Source organism: Hyaena hyaena, unplaced genomic scaffold, assembly GCF_003009895.1.
Source record: "Hyaena hyaena isolate Hyena2069 unplaced genomic scaffold, ASM300989v1 scaffold_1077, whole genome shotgun sequence".
NCBI classification, from domain to species: domain Eukaryota; kingdom Metazoa; phylum Chordata; class Mammalia; order Carnivora; family Hyaenidae; genus Hyaena; species Hyaena hyaena.
Genome location: NW_024081713.1, coordinates 348935 through 367133, shown reverse-complemented (window position 1 = coordinate 367133; position 18199 = coordinate 348935).

The window sequence follows — 18199 nt, the reverse complement described above, 5'->3', positions numbered from 1 at the left end:
CTCAGGCCTTGTATTTTTCTCTGTTACAAATAGAGCTGTTTGTAATCACTCTGGTATAAGGTCTCTCCACCTCCCACTGAACTAAGCTCTGAGTCATTCAGATGGCCACCTAAGCATAGAAATTTCCCAGGGAGCTGAAAGTTCAGGCAAAATATTGACTCTGCACAGGGGATGATACTTTTAAAGGAGCTCCAAAAGCTCGCCAGTCTTTTCATTTTCTGCAGCGATGTTGGCTTTTTGCCTCCTACATTACTAAACCAGGGAGGGAGTGAGAGAAGATGAGAATAGCTCTGAGCTCAAGCATCACAGAACTTGTGTCTTACCGAAGTTCAGCAATTTGTCTTGTACAGAAAATTTTCAGTTTATTCTGTGGCTTTGGTTAATTGCCAGACTTCTGAAATGATTTGTTTCTGTAGTTTTGCCTGTATTTTTGTTGATTTAGAGAGAGAGTGAGTTCCTAAGGTCCTCACTCTGTCATTCTAGAAGCTGATCATGCCCTATTTAATATGTATTTTAAAATGTAGATCTCCAATATAGTATCAGTCATGGTGCAATGTCTGAAACCTGGAAACACAGTTACATCTGATGCTGACATTTTCAGAAAGCCTGTGATCATTTAGAAGAAGAAAAAAAATTGCACAGCTAAGTAATACAGTTAGCAAGGAAGAAGCAAAGATACATGGATAGAATTTCCTCATTTTTATTTGTATTCAGTTAAACTCCATAAAAAAGAAATGAAAGAGGTCTTAAAAGGGATATTACATACTAATCCCAAATAAGATTTATCAGATGGAGGAGCCAGCAGCCACTTTTGTATCTTAACTTACTTTCCAATTTTACAATTCATAAAATACTCACCAAGGCATGACTCAAGTTTGGAGTTCAAGCACAGTGCATTTTATGTTGCAAGATCCATTAAAAGCAATAATTTGTAAGATCCTCAGTAGGACAGTGTGCTTTTTTTTTTTTTCCCAAAGAATACTTCAAAGAAGGAAGCAGGACTCCTTTATCCAATTTTATGTGAAAAGTAATCTCATTCTCATCTGTGGCCGCTTCTTTCCTGTGATTATGGTTGAAGTTGGAAAACTAAGAAGAGAATGAGCAGAACCTCTTCATGTCAGTAGTTCTTTTCCACAAGTATGAAATAACGATCTGGCTTTTTCCCCTGGGGAGACAGCGGTAAATCTCACACTCTCAGCAGGAAATAGCAGAGACTTTGATCATGAACTCATTCTGCTCTGTGTCACCTTTCTCTGCCTATTTCTTTTTCTTGGCTGCCTGAAGTCCAGCATATGAACATGGCTATTAGACAAGATTCACTTATTTTGCATTATAGCCTACTGACTTTCCTTCCTCTATGAAAAGCAGAGTTCTAATGTAAAAAGGAAGTTCCAGAGGGACAGATTTGGAAACATCCCAGCTCTGCCCCTTACCAGATCAGTGAATTGGGGCTTTATTCTTCCTCAGACTCACTCCTTATCTGTAAACTGGAGGCCACTGCTTCTCTCACCTAATTTTTTTAGACTATCAAATGATATCTAGCACCTTTTCAAATGATAAAAACACCATTAAATACAACACTCAATATAAATATAAGGTGCTTTGACTGCTGAAGGGATTAATACAGTTCCTTGGGACAAATCTTGGAGAAAAAATATCTCAACCTTTATATTAATATTTAATATATGATACAACTTTTGATCTAGCCAATAAGACCTTCTATAAGCAAGGATCAATCATGACCCTCTTGTTTGTCATTTTTGCCTCATTTATTTACCATTTGTTTAATATATTAAAACCAAATGACCCTGAAATGCTCAGCACTGCTTTGTAGAAATTCCAATATAAGATCAACATAGGAGCCTCATGAGTCAGTCTGGCTTGTATGAGAACAGTAGAATGATGAAGGTTGATAAGATCCCACCTCCCCTCAGCTCCTAATTGGTGAAGAGACATGTAGAGAGTTGACATTTGATGGAATTTGGTGGAGGTGGATTTTGCAGTTATTTTAAGAAACAAAGATTACTCCAGTGTTTTAGTTTATAATTAATAAGTAGATGAAGAACTCATCAGAAACAAGCAATGAAAGAAAAATACTGTATTCTATACATGTCATTCGTTCCTGTGATCTCCATCTGTTTGCTAAGATTTTAATAAGTCACCCATAAGATTCCTATGTCAGGTTTTGCCTTTAATTCCTTATATATGTATCTTTTTAATTTTTTAATGGTTATTTATTTTTGAGATAGTGAGAGAGGACGAGGTGAGGAGAGGCAGAGAGAGGAGACACCGAATCTGAATCAGGCTCTAGGCTCTGAGCTGTCAGCACAGAGCCTGATGCTGGGCTCGAACCCACAAACCACGAGATCATGACCTGAGCTGAAGTTGGATGCTTAACTGACTGAGCCATCCAGGTGCCCCTTAATTAGTTAAATACGTATTGAGTGCCTACAAAGTTCCACACATTCTTCAAAATGCTAGTGATAAATATTAACCAAAGCAGAGAAGGAAGGCCTAGAAGGAAAGAAGGAAGCAGAGACAAAAAGGGACACGTTCTCACCTCTGTGTCTAGCTTTCCTTTTTTGTTCTATTGTTCCAAATATAAAACTGCCTGTGCCACATACACTTAATTTTTTTTAACAATGATAAGGTTATGGATATTTGAAATAAACCTACAAAATTCTCAATATAGTACAGATAGCATTCAGATCCCTCTCCTCCACAATGGTTTCCTGTTTTCCATTCTCCACACCCCACCCCGCCCCAGATCTCCATATAGAAATTGGATCTCACCTACCATGTCTTTTCTTAGTCTTTTATCATACATCTCTCATGATCCTTATTGTGGCCGTTTACCTGCTATTAAAATTATTTGTGTATATTTTTTTATCCTCTTTGGTTCCTTATAATTTCCTGGAAGGAAGGGTCCATACATGACTCAATGCATTCGATCCTATGACGTCTGATATATACATGATGCATTATATACGTGCATAATTCGTCCTCCCATGGCACTTGGATCATTGCCTGGAACATAATAGGTGCTCAATAAATATTAAATCCAAACAATGATTGCATGACGTCAGGCTATATTGAAGGAAATGAATATATAAATATGTATGTAAGATGTGCTTTTTACTGCCCTTGGCAGTTTTAAAGACTGGAATAATGACTTGGGACTTTCCAAATATCTATTTCTTTCCAGATAAGAGACCAAAAAAAACTTGTAAGGCTCTTTTTGGTCTCCAGATGGAAAGTAATTACGCAAAAGCATACCAAAAATGTGTAATTGAAATGACAAGATATTGATAAATTAATGTCTTCACCAGAGGGTTAGTTCCATTTGTAAGATTTAAATCTAGGGACAAGATCAGAGACCCTATGGCTCTTATGTTGGTGTTAGGTCAAATTAGGAAATTAGGGAGTAAATAAAAATTGCTTAGACACCAAAGATAGTCAAGAGCACAATCCAATTGAATGCAGTGTTCTTTTTCATGTTGCATTCTGGAAATAAAACCTTCTCAGTTCAGTACACCCTTGATACTAAACTTTACTTTCTCAGTTTTGAATGTTTTATAATGACTGTGAAGTTCCCTCAAATGAAGTCATTATATTCTTGCTTGACTAGTTTGAGTTCCATGAGGCTGGTATCCTGGAGACAAATCATAGTTCGTGATGGAGACTGTCCTATTCTAATTTCGTTTTCTTCTACTTATTATTAAATCAGCAATTATCTGCAATTGGCACGAGTCCTTCACAGCATCTTTTCATTGTTGTTGCTGTTGTTGTTGGAAAGGGAAGGACACATTTTATTTATTTTATTTGTATTTGTATTAAACAGAAGACATTGGGTTAGGTTTTATTTTTATTATTATTTTTTAACTTGGGAGTCAGGTTTTCCCCCCAGCTTTATAAAGGTATGACTGGCATTGCATATATTTAAGATATATAAGATATACAGGGTGGTATTTTTGTATAAATATACCTTGTGTAGTGATTACCACATTCAGACTAATTACTATATCTATCACCTCTCATAATTAGCAGTGTGTGTGTGTGTGTACGCTTAAGGTCTGTCTTAGCAGGGGCACCTGGGTGGCTCAGTTAAGTGTCTGACTTCGGCTCTGGTCATGATCGCATGGTTTGTGAGTTCCAGCCCTGCATCCAACTGTCTGATCTGAGCATAGAGCCTGCTTTGGATTATCTGCCCCTCTCTCTCTCTGCCCTTCCCCCACTCACATATTCTCTCTCTCTCTCTCCTCAATTTATTGAAAAATAAATAAAACACTAAAAGTCTGTCAGGTATACAATATAGTATTACTAATTACAGTTTTTATGCTATAATTTAGATCTCTAGAATTTATTCATCTTATAACTGAAGGTTTGTACCCTGTGACCAACATTTTCCTATTTCTGCCAGTCTCCAGACCCCGGCAGCCACCATCCTACTCTGTTTCCCTAGATTTGACTTTTTTAGATTCCTCATATAAGTAGTAGTATGTGATATTTGTCTTCCTCTGTCTGGCTTATTTCACTTAAAATAATGTTCTTCCAGATTCATCCATGTTTTCACAAATGGCAGGATTTTCTTCCCTTCTCTATCATCTTATGTATCTATCAATCTGTCACAATCTCTTTATCTATTCACCCATCAACAGATACTTAGGTTGTTTTCATATCTTGACTACTGTGAATAATGCTGCAGTGAAAATAGCATCTTTCAAGAAGAGTTGGTGGGGGGCGTCTCAGTTGAGCATCGGACACGTGATTTGACTATTGATTTTGGCTAAGATCATGATTCCAAGGATTGTGGGATCAAGCCCTGTGTTGGACTTTGTCCTGAGCATGGAGCTCGCTTAAGATGCTCACACTCCCCCTGCCCCTTTCCCCCACTCACACTCTTACTCCCACTCTCAAGTAAAAATAACAAGTCGGGTCTGGTAGTTATTGTTTTGTTTATTTTCTCGCTTCACAAACATCATCTTAATGTCTATCCATTATTAAGCTCAAATGTCTTCTGTATGTGGCTGCCCAAAACCAAAATGATCAACCCGCATTGAGTATCAACTCCCCATTGAGTACCACGTCATTATTTTAGAACCTAAGTCCACTCAAGTTCTTGATAATAATGGATTCAATTACATAATAGAAAATATGTAAATTAATTTATATCTTATATAGCTTTGTTTTAATCTTTTTTAACAGTCTTTCATCCTTATCATGGGGGAATAAAGTACATCTGAAGGCAATAGTAGGCTACAGCAGAGCCCGGCACAGAACTTGACAGAGCTAAGAGCTGTATGACAGACTCTACTTCCTATAGAATACAAATATAGTAATATACAGTAAAACATAGTAATATACAAATATATGTGCTGGAGACCAGGCTCCAAACAATCAGGTGCTTATGCAGTTTAGGTAAATATAAGAAGCAAGCCAAGTGGAGACTGAGAGGGAAAAGAGCAAGCTTGCATTATCTAAAGGGAATAACCATTCTTCAGCTCCTGTGCCATGAGGGGAGCTAGACCAATGTTGGCAATCCTTTTGGAGTTTCACAAAAAGCTGAAAATAGGATTTTCACATGAAATCCTCCAGTTGTTAAATGTCAGTGCCTTGAATCTTCTACATGGAAAACTTTTTTGAATGAATAAATGAAATTATTCCCATCAGAACCTAAATGCATGAGAGGCTTAAACCTTCAACTCTAAAGTCATGGCCCACGTAGGCTAAAAAGAGTATCTTGAAGGAGAGGAACACAGTGTGTGATGTCAGTGTCTGAGGGGAGAAAGGGGTATTTCTGCAAAAAATGGTACAGAGTCCAAGATGGGCAAAAATCACGTCTGTGTGTAGGGATGGCCTAGTATGGGGTATCAGAGTCCAAGCGGAGTGTAGAGAAAACTCATGCATGGAAGTAGCCTGGTTAGAGTGTCAGTCATCCAAAATGTAGAAAGGACATCCATGTGAGAAGCAGCCTTGTATGAGATGTCAGAGTCCAACATAGATGAAGAGGGCGCACATTTGTTGGATTGTAGTACCTAAGCCAAATGTGGAGAATGTCCATATGGGGGGATGACTTAGCATGGGATTTCAGGGTCGCAAATAGTGAAAAGGGTGTCCCATGCAAGACAGCAGGTGGCAGCAGCGATGGGAGATTGCTTATGTGTAGGGGGGTTGGTCAAATATTATCTAAACTAAGGAAAATTAGAGCCAGTTTTCTCACTGTTGGAGAATTGTTCACGTATATGGAAATGGAGATAATCAAAATGAGTTCTATACTGTTGGATTGGAATTAGTGATAGCTCAATAGCAATGAGCATATCTAGCACCCAGATTTTGGCTTCTAAATATCATTATCTACTGAAAAGAAATCAGAAATCCTTGGGAAAATGGCTAATTCAAAAGCTGGGAAGGCAAGTAGAAGCTGAGCTTGGAACATCTTATTGTGCCAGAGGGTAAGAAAGTGATCAAAGATAGTAATATGATATACCCATTGAATCACATAGGAAACCATGTGTTTATTTTGGAGCAATCCCATACTTAGGGAAAATTTGCAAATATAATAACAAAGAATGTATCCTTACATCACAGATATAACTAAATTAATAAACAACTAAATCAAAGGTTGATGAGGAAAGAAATGATTACATCATTTCAAGTATTTCCCCATAAAATACTTCCTAATTACAAAGAGGAAAAAACAATAGTAACCTTACAATGGACAGGTCTGGAAGACTCCACCTTGACCAAATGATCAAAGCGAACATTATCGTTAATAGCACAAATTAAAATGTTGTACTTCTGATCAGATGCAGAGCAATGTCATGTTTGTGCCAAAGATGTATATTTCTGCCAAGGATGTGTAACTTGAAGCTAATTGTGAAGAAACACCAAGCAAACCTATTTATAGAGACATTCTTTGGATTCTGTAGAACAATTGTTCTATACTTTTCAAAACTGTCAAGGTCTTGAAAATCAAGAAAAATAGAAACTTTTCCCAAATGAGTAAAAATAAAGAGACATGCCAACTAAATACAATGTCTGGTTCTGAAATGGATCTTCTGCTATGTATTACATTATTGTAACACTTGTAGGAACTTGAATGAGGACTGAGGAATTGATAGTAGTAATAAATCAATGTTAACCTCCTGATTTTGATTATTGTACCATCGCGATCTAGGAAAATATACTTATTTGTAGCAAACTCAGACTGGCAAATTCAAGAATTTGTATTGTACTTGCAGCTATTCTGTAAGTGTGGGACTGCTCCAAAACAAAACCAAAATAAAATAAAAAACTGAATGCACACACCCTTTGAGAAATCCCACTTCTAGAAACCTATAGAGATATTTCAGAAAGAGTGTCAGGGTATTTTTATAAATATATTCATGGTAGCATTGTTTATAATGTGGAACAGTTGGAGATAATCTATTAATTCAGCAATAAAAGGAGTGTTAAATTATGGTCTACAGTCGGTTCATGGCTTACAGTATCATAGAGCTGTCAGAAAAACGCTTATCTGTATGTATAGACACAGAAATTGTTCAAGGCATACTGCTGAGTTAAAAAATGCAATATTCAGAACAAATATGTGGTGTAATCTAATCTTCATTAAAAAAACAACTCTAAAACACCCAAAATTAAATGTATACTGTACCAAGGCTAGTGATCAAATTAAGCTACAAGATAGATAAATAGATAGAGAGAGAGAGAGAGAAACTGTGTATGCTTTAGTAATCCCAGGTCACTCTTCTATTTTATTCATATTCCACTTATTGCATGAAGAGATTAAAATGGAAGGTTACTTAGCAAAAATAATCTCAGGTTATGACTGAACATTTATTCAAATTTGCTAATCAAATAACCTTTTCACATAAACAGATACAACAAAGTACTACCTTGTCTTCAATCCAAAAACAAAAGTTTTATTCTCTTTTCTACAACATCAGGGTTTTCTTAGGAGAGAAACACCCATCTCATTTTAGTTTAATGGTTTCATAACACTGGGGAAAGAATGAATTCTCTGACCTTGGAGTGTCCATTTTCTTTTCTCCCCTCTCTTTTTGTTCATTTTGTCTTCACACAACATCTACCTTTTTGTGAGGTGATGCCAGAAAAAAAAAAAAAATCCTGTTGGCCTTTCTTTTTTTACCCAGCAGCACAGCCTGGACACAGCCAAGCTGATCTATTAATTCCAAAGCTCAGTACCTTAGCTAGGAATCTATACTATTTAATGAAAACGAAAATGGTCTTCTTAGAATTTTACACAGAGATATTTGCTAAGCCTTTTCAAGCTCAGAAGATAATCCCCAAACTCAACTGTTCTAAACTCATATCTTCAAGCAATTTCAGCTGGAGCACCACCTCACCTATTCTCTCCTAAAGGACAGATCCTCACACTGCTTGGAAAAGTACTCAGCTACACTACTGGTTCCCCCATGTTTCCAAGCTGGCCTGCGGTCCATTACTGAGAGATAGGATGGTGGGACTCAAAACCCCGTGACACCCCACCATGACGAAGTGGCCCCCTTATCCTGCTCAACTCATTTCTCTTGTGATTTAGATTTTCCTCCTGAAGAACTAACACTAACAGAATGCTGAATGCTTTAAGTGTATAATTTTTATCACCACCACACTCCGTAAAGAGAAACACTACATTCACATTTTACTGATGAGCAAATAAAGGATCAGAGACAGTACATACAGTATGTAACTTGACAAAATTTTGTTTTCCACACCTACATATTTTTTGGCTTGCTTTTTTCCCCTATGTTTCATCTTGGCAGCATGCATTCATTCAACCATTCACACAAATATGTATGAAATATACATTTCCCAACAGTGGTTTAGCAGTGAAAGTGGAATGTGCTAATATACCTGGCTTATTGTTCTTTAGCTCTTAATAGTACTCCAACTAAAACATTCCCAATAAAGCCCATTTCTGTATTATCTCCATAAAAGATTATATACTGAATTATGATTATTTATTAAAATATTCATCACCTCCACTTATCAAAGCACCCATAAGGGCAGGGATAGTAAGAATGCCATTTGTTATTAAATTTCTGGTTTCTGCCTTATTTGCTATGAAGCCTACTTTGTATTTATTACATTTTGGAGTTTTTTTAAATTTTTTAAATATTTGTTTATTTTTGAGAGACAGAGTGCAAGCAGGGGAGTGGCAGAAAGAGAGAGAGACACAGAATCCGAAGCAGGCTCCAGGCTCTGAGCTGTCATCACAGAGCCCGACACTGGGCATGAACCCATGAACCGTGAGATCATGACCTGAACCAAAGTCAGACACTTAACCAACTGAGCCACCCAGCACCCCTATTACATTTTGAATGACTGATCATTAGGCTCATTGCAGTCAGAGATCTTATCATCACAGTGTAGTTTTTCTCTTTGCCAATTAAAATGTCTGCTGTTCAATTATTCTCTGATTCTACCATAGATGTCTCTTTGCCCTTTAACATCCAAGGCCATATTAGAAAACACATTCTGAGACAGTGCCTGAGGGAAGACACTATGAAGTATCTCCAGACCACCATTTCTATGAAAAATCACATGTGGGCCTTTTAGAGGTTGGGTTTAGGGTACAGTGTTCCCCTGGAAGAACCACATGATGAGTAGACACAGGAGGGTCTGGAGAGAGAGATGACCTGGTATGAGAGACCCTCAGCAGACATAGACTGGCCCCTAGAAAAAAGAAGGGTTCCTATGAATTCATTGAGTGGATTCTTTTTCATAAAGCAGGGATCCTGTGTGAGTCAATGAAGCAAAGCGCAATAACAATGACAATAATTATGTGTGCTGAGGTGATTTTATATACAAAAGCTAGAGGCATTCTGAGGCACTTAGGTTATAGAGAAATTAGAGTATGAGAATGAGGGAACTACATAATGTCTTCAGTATCACACAGGAGCTGAGCCTAGGCTCACAATAAGCTCTACATTCAAAGTTCAGCAGTTGTAATCATATTCCACTTCAGTTGTTTTATTCATTCATGGTTCTGTATCTAGATGATCCTTCATTATCTTCACCACAGTAAAGTCCATCCAACCTTCAGGGCTCTAGTGAAGCTCATCCTCCATCACATTTCAGACATCTGTTTGATGAATGATGTACCTCTACGTATCTTCTGTTTTTATGTTCTTTTATTCATAGTTTTATTTTTGAGAGAGAAAGAAAAAGAGAGCACAAACCAAGGAAGGGCAGTAAATAGGGGGACAGAGGATCTAAAGTAGGCTCTGTACTGACAGCAGAGACTCTGATACAGGGTTCAAACTCACAAACTATGAGATCATGACCTGAGCTGAAGTCAGATGCTTAACCGACTGAGCCACCCAACTGCCCCTACCTGTAGATATCCTAAATCTACACATACATTTTGATAATAAATTATGCCTTTATCAACTCCTCTAAAAGACATAAACATCAGAACATTATCACTTTTACGTACAAGATATTAAATTGTCATACATCTCTCACATTCTAAATGCCACAAACAATTCTAATATGACTTTACTTACATGTAGAAGGAATAGAAAACATGAATTGAGCACCTAATATATGCCAGATATTATTCTAAATTTACAGTGTTGTACCAGGAATTACTCTAGACAACATTACTCACATATAGGGGAAGAAAGCATGTGTTGAGCACATACTATACACCACACGCCATTCAAATACAAACCTTACCAATTTAGAGGGAAAGAAAAACATTCAAGTGCCTAATATATCACAGATGCTATTCTAGCATAAATTTCATCATGCAGAGGTGAAAAATAAGATTATCACAGAGCACCAGGTACAGGCCATGTATACTCTAGTAAATTACTCACATACCAGTGGAAGAAAAGGAGCACACAATGAATGCCTCATATATACCTGGCCATAGTCGAGTACACACCCTACTGACACAGAGTGGGAGAGAGAAATGAGTATGCTTTGGGAATTGACTGTTTGGCATGTAGTATTCTGAAACTACATTACTCACACATAGCTAAGAAGACAGTAGGAATTGATCACCAACTATTCTCAGGAATTATTTTGGATCATTACTCACACAGAGGTGGAAAGAAACAAGCAATCACTTAGTACCACGTATAATCCAAATAATATTCTAGTCCAGTCATTGGTTCACTTGGAAAAGGTAATGATGCATGGAACAGGCAGAATGTGCCCAACACTATTCTAGTAACACATTACCAAAATAAAGAAAGCATTACTTGGGGCTCTTGTTGTTGTTCAATTTTCCCATCGTTGCAGAGAAAACAGCATCCACTTCAGTCTACTCCAGTCTGCACATGTGTGAGCTGCAGATACTACAGAACTTATATCTGAGTGTGAATCATAAGGACCCAAAGGCTTAAACTGAGATACCACCTCTTATAACCCAGAAAATAACCTGCTATTGTTCGGGCCCACCTTAAATATGGTCTTCTTTGAGGTGTTTTGATTGACAGATGCTACCAGAATTCCCAGATGTAGAATATGCCTCCTCACAAATTCAAACAACCTGACCAAGTGCAGGACTTCCTGCTTGCTTCCAAATGTACACAGTGAAAGCAGTTTATTTTTAACTGATTGCAGAATGTCACAGGTGGCCCTGCCCAGTTTATTCTGAAGAATCTCACTGTTTGGGTGCACCCCTGGATCTTTGCTGGATTTGTTTACCAACCCCTAGAGTTCAGGTGTCACCACTGTATTTTAGTCAGTCCTACCTTGCATTTATTTTCTGGTATTATCATAATATCATCAATATAGTGTATTATTGCACTGGGAACGTCAAATCCAAATCCCTTCCAGTCAAATTATGACAGTAAGCTTGAAAATTCAAATAACTCTATAATAAGATAGTAAATGTAACTTAGGATCCTCCCCACATTAAGACAAACTGTGGTTGACTTTTTCAGAGATTGGTATGGGGGAAAAAGCATTTGTAAGATCAGCCATTGAGTACCAATCTTCTTTAATGTTGTTTGTTCTATTTCATTTGGCACTTTCAAACCACACCTGAGATACCTAATGCCCTAAGTGGAACTATGTTATTCAGTCCTTCATATTCTACTCTTAGTTTCTATGGACCTTCTGCCTTTTCATCAGCCACACAAAGCTATTGTCCAGTGAGTATGTGGGGACCAGCAGTCCAGCTTGTAACATGTCACCAATTAGAATGGTAATTTCCCTTTTTTTCACCAATTATTCTATACCACTTCAAAGTAACAATGTGTTAGTTGTATGGAGCTCAGACAATTCTATAAGTTTCTATTGAACATGCCTTGTTCATACTGGAGAGTGAACTTACATCCATTCTGATCTACAGTTCCAGGCTGGGGAAGTGTTCTACAATGAAACATAATATCCATCCCAAAAATGCATGCAGGTACAAAAGACATAACTGCTTTATATAGTGTGTACAAACATTACAGTTTTCCTACACATTTTCAAAAAAAAAAAAAAAAAGGAACCCTCTTGCACTGTTAATGGGAATGCAAACTGGTGCAGCCACTCTGGAAAACAGTATGGAGGTTCCTCAAAAAGTTAAAAATAGAACTACCCTATAACCCAGTAATCACATTGTTAAGTATTTACCCAGAAAATAGAAAAGGACTAATTCGAAAGATACATGCCCCTTATGTTTATAGCAGCATTATTTAGAATAGCCAAATGTGGAAGCAGCCCAAGTGTCTATCAATGGATGAATGAATAAGTAAGATGTGGTTTATATATATTACGGAATATTGTTCGGTCACAAAAAAGAATGAAATCTTGCCATTTGCAGTGATATGATTGGAGCTAGAGTGTATTATGCTAAGCAAAATAAGTCAGAGAAGGATAAATACATATGATTCCACTCATGTGGAATTTAAGAAACAAAATAATCAAAAGGAAAAAGAGGGACAAGCGAAGAAGCAGTTCTTAACTATGGAGAACAAACCAGTGGTTACCAGAGGGGAGGTGGGTAGGGGATGGGTGAAATAGGTGATGGGGATTAAGGAGGGCACTTGCTGTGATGAGCACCAAGCAATGTATGAAGTTGTTGAATCACTATATTGTACACCTAAAACTGATCTAACACAGTAGGTTAACTATACTGGAATTAAAATAAAATTTGAAAATTAAAAAAAATTTTCTCCAAATGTTCACCTTAATCTCATCAACCATTTCATCTCCATATCCTACCAATTGAACTGAGGTCCCTATTAGGACTTCACCAGCTGTTTTTGCAATCACAATGCATTGGGCTCGCATACCAAGGAACCCAGACAAGTTTCTTTTCTACCCTCTGTCATTTTATCCATATGTGTGTATGTGGCCTTGAGTCCCCAGGCAAGGGCCAGGCTAAGAGACAGACCCTGGCACCTTCCTCAGTCTTAATCCTGATTAATCTGCTGGACCGTCATCCCTGGCAATTCAGTCAGATTTCTTATTGTCATCTTTACTTTCTCAACTTTTTTATTGTTCCAAGCTAAAGTAAATAGTTCATATGTGTTTAGAGCCTTTAAATGTTGGGGGGCCAGCAGGAGTTCCCATTGGTGTACCCGTCCTCTGATTGTGTTTAGTGGTATATGTGTGAAACTGTCTATTTAGCAATGCCTCCTGTGTATGCTACTCTGTGTAGATATCTTTGTGACAGACACTCTTTCTTTTTAATCATTCCTGATCCTTTAAAATTTTTTTTATTATGGTTTATTGTAAAGCTGGTTTCCATATATCACACAGTGCTCACCCCAGAAGTGTCCTCCTCCATGCTCATCACCTATTTTCCCCTCCTACCCACCGACATAAACCCTCAGTTTGTTCTCAGTATTCAAGAGTCTCTCATGGTTTGCCTCTCCCCCTCTCCCCCACCATTTCCGCCCTTCTACTCCCCCATGGTCCTCAGTTAAGTTCCTCCTAATCCTCCTATATGTGCAAACATATGATATTTGTCCTTCTCTGCCTGACTTATTTAGCTCAGCATAACACCCTCAAGGTCCATCCAGGTTGCTACACATGGCCAGATTTCATTCTTTCTCATTGCCATGTAGTATTCCATGGTATAGATAAACCACATCTTCTTGATCCATTCGTCTGTTGATGGACACTTAGGCTCTTTCCATGTTTTAGCTATTGTGGAGAGTGCTGCTATGAACATTGGGGTCCATGTGCTCCTATGCCTCAGCATTTCTGGATCCCTTGGGTAAATTCCTAGCAGTGCTATTGCTGGGTCATAGGGGAGTTCTATTGTTAGTTTCCTGAGGAACCTCCACACTGTTTTCCAGAGGGGCTGTACCAGTTTACATTCCCACCAACAGTGTAGGAGGGTGCCCGTTTCTCCACATCCTCGCCAGCATCTAGAGTCTCCTGATTTCTTCATTGTAGCCACTGTGACTGGTGTGAGGTGGTATCTCAGTGTGGTTTTGATTTGTATTTACCTGATGATGAGTGACACTGAGCATTGTTTCTTAGTAGGTGCCTGGTATGTTTTCTATTTTGTTAGGTTACATATGAATTCGAAATTGTGTTTAGTGAGGCTAGGTATGTATGCTACATTGTTTAATAATTTTCATAAGACATTGCATTTAGTTGTTTCTATGCTACTATAATTAGTGGCTTATGTGTGTTATATTCTCTTTACTGGTTCATGTTTTTGTTCCTGTGTGTAGAGATACTGTGTACCGTGTACCATGTATAAAGGGTGTACGTTTATATACAGGGGGTACCTTCTGAGACCCCTAGTGGGTGCCTGAAACTGTAGATCTACCGAGCCCCCTATGTATGCTATGTTTTTCCTATACACACAGACTTATAATGAAGTTTAATTTGTAAAGCACAGTAAGAGATTGACAAAAATAATTATTAATAAAATAGAACAGCTCTAACAATGTACTGTAATAAAAGTTATGTGCATGCAGTCTCTCTCTCTCCCTCTCCCTCTCCCTCTCCCTCTCCCTCCCTCCCTCCCTCTCTCTCTCTCTCTCAAAACATGTTAGGGTACTATCCACACCTTCTTGTGATCATGTGAGATGATAAAATGCCTAGGTGATGAGATGAAGCGAGGCGACTGATGGAGGCCTCGTAAGATCACGTCAGGCTACTATTGACCTTCTGACCATATGTCTGAAGGAACATCACCTCTTTTGGACTGTGGTTGACTGCAATTAACTGACACCATGGAAAGCAAAATCACGGATGAGTGGCAGGGCTGGGAGTGAAACTGTACTCAGTTAGTGATATTTGGGTCATCTCTTCGCTGTATTATTTAGTGATATATGAGTGGAATGCTGTGCTTAGTCGTGCCTAGTGTATTTGCTGCTTTTTCAGAGATATACAAGTGAGATGATGAGTTAAATAAATACAAGTGTGTGTAGCACTATATGTAGTAATGTTACGTGAGACGCTGTGTTTATTGTCACACTGAGGTTGTGCTAATCCGTTTGATGACATATGTCTGAACCCTTGGGCTCCATGTTATACATGCTCCTATGATAGTAATATGTGTCCAGCATGTATGTGAAAGCTTCTGTTCAGTGGTGTCTGGTGTGAGTGATATTCTCTTCAGAGAAATATCTGCTACTGTGTCTGGTGATATATGTGTGAGGTATTGTGTTTATTGGTGAGCACACTACTGTGTTTAGTGATATACTTCTGCAAAACATTAGAGTGCATATTTTTCTGTGATACTTTGTTTAGTGATCTATTTGTGAGCTGTTGTATTAATAGTGTTTGATGTGTGTGCTGGTGTTTCAGTGATACCTTTGTGAGACTATGTTTAGTAGTGCCAGGTGTATAAGCTACTATGTTCCACCATACAGAAGCAAAGTACTGTGCAAATATACCTGGTGTTCACTACTGCGTTCAGTGATGATTGTGGGCTACTATGTTTATTAATGCCTGGTGTGCTTGCTACTGTGTCCAGGAATATATGGACACACAGTGAGAGACACTGTGATTAAGGATTCCAAGTGTGTTTGCTCCTGTATTTAGCAATATTGTGTGAGATCCAGTGTTTATAACGGGATGTTTATAACTCATGCTTGAGCTACAAGTACTGAATCATGTATGAGGACCTGGGTTCAGTGGTGTGTGTGCTGGTATGTTTATGGATACATGTGTGAGACACTGTGTTTCATGCAGCCTGTGTATGTGCTACTCTGTTTAGTGTTAACGTTTGTGAGAGATTATGCTTGCTGGTGTCCAGCATGTATACCACTATGTCAGTGATATATGTGTGAGACACTGTTTCCAGCGTAAATATAGGTGTTTCAATGTGCTTAGTGATATTTGTACAAAACCTCTTGTTTGGCGGTTCCTGGTGTGTGTGCTTCTGTGCTTACTGATTTAGGAGCAAGACATTGTGTTAATGGTCTGTGGCGCCTTTGTTTTTTTTTAACTGTATTTAGGAATATGTGTGTGTTACATTGTGTTTAATCGTGTGAGGTATGTGAGACTGCTCAATGATTTTATGTGTGAAACACTTGCTTTCTGTTATGTGGAGTGTGATAATGCATGTAGTGCTATGTGTGGTGGGAATTTTTATTAGTAGTGTGTATGTGAGACAACAGGCTTAAAGGTATGTGGTGTATGTACATGATGATGGATTGAGTGATGCATGTTTGAAGAAATGTCATTTTATATTGTATGAATCAACTTGTTTAGAGTTATGTGGTAATTTTTGGTACCCTGTGCATTAACATAAGTGTAAGACAATATTTAGGAAGTGTGGTTGTGTGCTCCTGATTCACGATACATTTGTAAGAAGCTCTGATTCGAATGTGCCTCGTTTCTACTTTGATCACTTAACGCATATGTGAACTACTCTGTCTGATGAGTGCCTGGCGAATTGGCTACTTTCCCTCATAACATATATGTGAGACACTGTTTTTAGCGATGCTCGGTGGCATGTTAGTTTGTTTAGTAAGTAATATGGGGTGACATTGTGAGGCACTATGGTGAACAATGTGTGATAGCTGCGCTACCCTGTTTAGTAATACATATGTGACCTGGGGGTCAGTGCAGTGTGTGTGTTAATGTGTCCCGTGAAGATGTGTGAGGCACTATGTCAGAAATGGGGGAGGGGGGCGGTGTTCTACTCTGTTGAGTGATTATGCGTGAGACACTGTTTCGCACTGCCCATTATGAGTGCAACTCGTGTTGACGATGTGTTTGTGAGACACTGTGCCTACTGGAGTCTTGTGTCTCACTACTCCATTCAGTGCTATTTGCATGAGGCACTGCATTTAGTTGTTGTGCTTGGTGTGTGTGCTACTGTGTTTAATGCACTGATTTCTAGTGTATTTATCTCACATCCATGGCAATAAGTGAGCATGCATTAAATGCCTAATAAATTTTAGGTACAAAATTACATGGAATTTTGTGGAGAAAATGAGCATACGTGGAGCACTTAGTGTATGCTACTTTCTATTCTGATAAAAATTATACATAGAGGAAGGCAACAAGCGTGCATGAGGCACTAATTACGGGCACTCTTCTAGTTTAACATCATTTATAAATAAGGGAAGCTAACAAGGATGGATTAAGCTCCTAGTATATATTCCAAGCACTATTCTAGTACAGCATTACTCAGAAGTAAGGAAGCAAGCATGCTTTAATTGCCTAGTGTATGCCAGGTGTTATCTAATATGGCATTGCTTAAATATAAGGGAAGGGAAATAACATACTTGAAGCCCTGGTACAAGATGGCCACTAGTCTAACACATTACTCACATACAGGACAAAATAAATGACATACACTGAGCGCCTAATACATGCCAGCTACTATTATATTAAAGCATTGCAGATATATAGAAATGGAAACTACGTGCTTACTAGATAGCAAGGACTATTCTAGTATTGCTCCCATACAAGGAGAAAAAAAAGAGTCTACATGAAGTGTCAGGTACATGCCAGGAATTATTTTAGCGTGACATTACTCACACATAGGAAGAAGAAAGATTTAAGACACATTAATTGCCTAGTATGTGTCAGATACTATTCTATGACAAGCTTACACATATGGGAAGGAAATGCATGTGCTTTCATAGCCTGGTATATGCCACTGTACTATCACAGTGCTATTCACACATAAGGAAGGAAACAAGCATAAATTCAGAGCTTAGGATAGGCCGTACACTAGTGTAACATTACACATAATTAGGAGGAAGAAAACAAGATTACGTTGAGCACTTAAAACATGTGAGGCATGATTTCA